The sequence below is a fragment of the Agelaius phoeniceus genome, unplaced genomic scaffold, assembly GCF_051311805.1.
Source record: "Agelaius phoeniceus isolate bAgePho1 unplaced genomic scaffold, bAgePho1.hap1 Scaffold_109, whole genome shotgun sequence".
NCBI classification, from domain to species: domain Eukaryota; kingdom Metazoa; phylum Chordata; class Aves; order Passeriformes; family Icteridae; genus Agelaius; species Agelaius phoeniceus.
The window spans coordinates 864,249-870,012 of NW_027509875.1; positions in this window are offsets into that span (position 1 = coordinate 864,249).

Sequence of the window (5,764 nt, forward strand, 5' to 3'; positions counted from 1 at the left end):
TCGCAGGGAGCGAACGCCCCAAGCCCGGCGCGTCCCCCCACCGGGCCGCGCGGAAAGCACCGGACGTGCTAGAGGAGGCAGCGACCCGACGAGGCGGGCGCGGCCCGGACACCGAGGCCCCTTTTCAGCCGGGGCGCGGCTCGCTCTGCAGCAGGCGGCGGAACGGCAAAGGAGCCTGCGGACCGGGCTCTGGGCCACCCGCGTCCGCGCCCCATCGCCTTCGGGCACACTTTCGCCCTTCTTTCTCTCTCTCTCTCGTCTCTTTTCCCTTCTCGCGGCTCAGCTCCAGCCGCACCGCCGCCCGGCGCTGCTCGCGGCCGGCACCCACACGGGCGCTCCCCGGACCGGGGCCGGCACCGGCACCTCGCGTGGTTTTTTCAAGGACACCTGAAGGCTCGCGGGGCCACGCGGCCGTCACACAGCTCGGGACGGTCAAGACGCCCTTCCCCAGGCCAGCGGGAGGGGCGACACCTCGCCTGCGACGGGAAGCGAATTGGAAAGGAGACCGCCCTGCCCGAGCACCGGACCCTCCCCGCCGTGGCTTCCCCGCCACAGAGAAGCCTCGGAAGGAGAGCCGGCCCGCCGGGGGCCCTCTCCGACGCCACCCGAAAAGCCACATCGATCAGCCGCGGCTCCGCGCCGACGGCGACAAGGGCCCCACGGCCACGCTTCCTGGGACAACAACGGCGACGGCCGCCCAGCCCACCTGCCCGTCGGCTCGCTCGCTCGCCTCAGCAGCAGAGGAGCGCGGGGGGTGCCGCCACCCGCCCGCCCGCAGCCGGCAACGGCGGGACTGGAGCGGCCCGGGGAGAACCCGGCCGAGCGTGCGAGAAAAAGTGCCACCGACCTGGCGCGGCCACGGGCCACCGGCGGCTTTCGCCCGGCCTCGCGGCGGTCGGCTTGCCCTGCCGGAACAAAGAAGGCCGGGGGACGGCACGACAAAAGAAAAAGGCACACGGAGGCGCGTTCGCAACGCCCCGTGCTAGCCACGGGGGCCACGGGGCCAGGGGCCCGCAGCGGGGGGGCCGAGTGACGGGCCTCAACTGCCTCCCCACCACGGACTCACCGGCATCCCGCCTCGCGCTGTCGTCGCAACGCTCCTCAGTGCCGCGGCTTAGGGCCGCCAGAGAAAAAGACACAAGGCCCGCGGAGGAGGCCTGGCGGGTGCCCCCCACACTCCGCCCGCCTCAACCGAAAGCAACCGACCCGGCAAAGCGGCAAAGCCGGCCCCGCCCGGCACAAGCGGCTCAGTCGATCCGGCCACGACCGAGGTAGGCGAGGCGCCGCCGCCTCGCCCAGGACCAGTCCGGGGGGCTCTCCGTCGGGTGCCGGGCCCGGCAAGTTCAAAAAAAAAAAAAAAAAGAACTAGGCCCAAAAATTCTGCCCGCCACAAGGCGGGTCCCCGGCTTAAGGCCGAGGGGGGGGGACGGCTTCTCCAACGCGGGCCGAGCACCGCCGCCACCGCCGAGGCGGACCGACGGGCCCAAAACCGCGCCCGCCGAGCGGGCCCCCGGCTTAAGGCCGGGCAGAAAAGGGACGAGGCGCCGCCGCCTCGCCCGCCACCGGTGCCCGGGGGGGGCCGCCCCCCCCCGTGGCCAATCGACCGGCAGAAGCCGGGCCGGAGCGGGACACGCTGCTCGCGGCTTCTCTTTCTCTCTCGGCAACTCTCTCTCTGGGCTCGCTCTCGCTCTCTCGGCTCTCTCTCCCCGCCTCGGGGCCGGCGAGCAGCTTTCTCGGATCGTCTTTCGCCCCCTTCTTGCTCTCTCTCTCGGCCTTCTCCGGATCCGCTCTTGCGCGGCCCTTCTCTCTCGCCTCCGCGGATCCGGCTCTTTCGCGCGGCCCCTTCTCTCTCGCCTGGCCAACTGGACCCACTTTTCCCTGGGAAGGACGGGAGCCGGGACACAAAGGCACGCGCGCTTCGTCCCGGCTAGGCGGCACTCGCTTGGCCCTGGCGACCGCACGCGCGGCCGCTCCGCTCCGCCTCGGACGCAGGTACGGGGTCAACCTGCGGGGATGCGGCCCGTCACCTCGCTCCCATAAGACGGACAGACGAGTCCAAAGCCGGCCAGGCCTCCAAGAGGACCAATGCAGCTCGACCGGGGAGGGGCGCCAACGCAGGCCGCCTCCTACCATGACGCAGCCGGAGGCGGCCGACAACAGCGACCCCTTGGTGAACTTCCGCAGACGGCCGGGACAACAGGTCTACCCGGCCGGCGCCGAAATTGCACTAAGTCCCGCCGGAGCGAGGTAGACCTGATGTCCCCGGCCGGCGCCCGCCACCAGGGGGCAAGGCCGGCCCCCGGCGGACCCCGGAGCGAGGTAGACCTGATGTCCCCGACCGGAGCCGGGGTAGACCTGTTGTCCCCGGGCGGAGCCGGGGTAGACCTGATGTCCCCGGGCGGAGCCGGGGTAGACCTGATGTCCCCGACCGGAGCCGGGGTAGACCTGATGTCCCCGACCGGAGCCGGGGTAGACCTGATGTCCCCGGCCGCAGCCGGGGTAGACCTGTTGTCCCCGGCCGGAGCCGGGGTAGACCTGATGTCCCCGGCCGCAGCCGGGGTAGACCTGATGTCCCCGGCCGCAGCCGGGGTAGACCTGTTGTCCCCGACCGGAGCCGGGGTAGACCTGATGTCCCCGGCCACAGCGGAGGTAGACCTGTTGTCCCCGGCCGGAGCCGGGGTAGACCTGATGTCCCCGACCGGAGCCGGGGTAGACCTGATGTCCCCGGCCGCAGCCGGGGTAGACCTGTTGTCCCCGGCCGGAGCCGGGGTAGACCTGATGTCCCCGGCCGCAGCCGGGGTAGACCTGATGTCCCCGGCCGGAGCCGGGGTAGACCTGTTGTCCCCGACCGGAGCCGGGGTAGACCTGATGTCCCCGGCCGCAGCCGGGGTAGACCTGATGTCCCCGACCGGAGCCGGGGTAGACCTGATGTCCCCGGCCGCAGCCGGGGTAGACCTGATGTCCCCGGGCGGAGCCGGGGTAGACCTGATGTCCCCGGCCGCAGCGGGGGTAGACCTGATGTCCCCGACCGGAGCCGGGGTAGACCTGATGTCCCCGGCCGCAGCCGGGGTAGACCTGTTGTCCCCGGGCGGAGCCGGGGTAGACCTGATGTCCCCGGCCGGAGCCGGGGTAGACCTGATGTCCCCGACCGGAGCCGGGGTAGACCTGATGTCCCCGGCCACAGCGGAGGTAGACCTGTTGTCCCCGACCGGAGCCGGGGTAGACCTGTTGTCCCCGGCCGCAGCCGGGGTAGACCTGATGTCCCCGGCCGGAGCCGGGGTAGACCTGATGTCCCCGGGCGGAGCCGGGGTAGACCTGATGTCCCCGGGCGGAGCCGGGGTAGACCTGATGTCCCCGGCCGGAGCCGGGGTAGACCTGTTGTCCCCGGCCGCAGCCGGGGTAGACCTGATGTCCCCAGGCGGAGCCGGGGTAGACCTGATGTCCCCGACCGGAGCCGGGGTAGACCTGATGTCCCCGGCCGCAGCCGGGGTAGACCTGATGTCCCCGGCTGCAGCGGAGGTAGACCTGTTGTCCCCGGCCGGAGCCGGGGTAGACCTGATGTCCCCGGCCGCAGCCGGGGTAGACCTGATGTCCCCGGCCGCAGCGGGGGTAGACCTGATGTCCCCGGGCGGAGCCGGGGTAGACCTGATGTCCCCGGCCGGAGCCGGGGTAGACCTGATGTCCCCGACCGGAGCCGGGGTAGACCTGTTGTCCCCGGCCGCAGCCGGGGTAGACCTGATGTCCCCGGGCGGAGCCGGGGTAGACCTGATGTCCCCGACCGGAGCCGGGGTAGACCTGATGTCCCCGGCCGCAGCCGGGGTAGACCTGATGTCCCCGGCCGGAGCCGGGGTAGACCTGATGTCCCCAGCCGCCGCCGGGGTAGACCTGATGAGCCGGGTCCGGCTCGGATCCATGGTAGACCTGCTGTCCCCCTGTTGTCGCCCGCCGCCCGGGCACCTCGCCGTGCCCAGCGACCCCGGAGCCGGGCGAAGCTCACAGCCTCATAACACCCCGGAGCCAGATGGCTCGATCGACCCCCCGTCCCACACAATGAACCCCAACCCCACCCCCCCCTTTCAAGACCATGACATGTTTTCCATTTTTTTGTTGTTGTTCTTTGGGGGGATTTGGTTTGGGTTTGCTTTGGTATTTTGTTTTGTTTTGTTTTTCTGGGGGGGGGGGGGGGGGCTGTTTTGGGGGTTTTTTGGGGGTTTTTTCCAGTTGCTTTGGCTTTCTCTGATACTGATTTTTGAGGTGGTTTTTTTGGGGGGGGTTGGGGGGCTTGTGGTTTGGATTTGGGTTTTCTTGGGTTGTCCCCCACCCCCCCGGGCCCCCCCCCGCCCCGCCCCTTTTTCTTTTCTCCTTTCCTGAAAGAATGGCTCTTCTATTTGCTTGGAACGAGAAACTTATCCGGGAAAGCAAACCAACCCAAAAATTGACCCATTTGATTTCTTTTTCTTTCGTATCGGAAGCGCCCCCAGCCGAGCCGACGGGCAAGCCGAGGCCGGTGCTCTGCCTGCTGACACGCTGACCTGGCCAAACAGCGCCCCCACCACCCACCCCCCGCCCTGCCCCGCCACGCCCTCCTGGGGTGGAACCTACCCAGGCCGGCCCCCCTGGCCCCGATGCGGCTCGCCCCGCCGCGCCCCTCCCCTCCCCTCCCCGCCCCGCCCCGCCCCGCCCGCCGGTAGAGGCGACGGCGGCCGCCGGCACCGCCGCCAGCACACAGGCGCTGTGTGTAGCTTTCGGGCGGGTTGTTTCACGGTCCGCAGAGGTCTTGGGCCCTCGACGTGACTCTAGGGGGCCGTGGGGACTCGGTGCCGAGGCGCCCGGGGCCGGCACGAAGCCACCGGCCCTGGTCCGCACAGAGACAGAAACAGTGACACGCACCCCCCCCCCCCAACTAACCCTAACCCTAACCCTAACTCCCCCCGCCCCCGACTAACCCTAACCCTAACACTAACCCTAACTCCCCCCGCCCCCCACTAACCCTAACCCTAACCCTAACCCTAACCCTAACCCCCCCCCCACTAACCCTAACCCTAACCCTAACCCCCTAACCCCCCCCCCACTAACCCTAACCCTAACCCTAACCCTAACCCTAACCCTAACCCCCCCCCCCACTAACCCTAACCCTAACCCTAACCCTAACCCCCCCCCCCCCCCCCCCCCCCCCCAACTAACCCTAACCCTAACCCTAACGCACGGCCACGCCTGCAGGCTACCACACCGCTGCGCGTGAAAGGAAGGCGCGGCCAACCATCCCCGCCCCCTCGCCAACCCCTCCCCAGCCACCTCCACCCGGCCCCCCCTGCCACCCGCGCGCGCGCAGCCGCCCGCCGGCCCGCCCATAGGCATTCACGCTCTGGCGTGCCCTCTCTCCCTGGCCCTGCCCCGGCCCCTGGCCCTGCCCGCTCTGTGGCAAGCGCAGCCGGCCATGGGCGGTTGGGGGCGCCCCGCCCTCCCCCATCAGCCTCCCCGGCGCTGTCTGCATCCTTTTGCCGCTTGCTAGGCTGCCGTAGGCCAAGGCCGGCCCGGGACAACAGGTCTAGCCAAGAGCCTGGGACAACAGGTCTACCCTAGGGGCCTGGGACAACAGGTCTAGCCAAGGGGCCGGGCTGCCGTAGGCGAGGGCCCGCCCGGGGACAACAGGTCTACCCCCAGGGCCTGGGACAAAAGGTCTACCCCAAGGGGCCTGGGCTATCAGGTCTACCCCGGAAGCGCAGGACATCAGGTCTACCCCGGCGGCCCGGGACAACAGGTC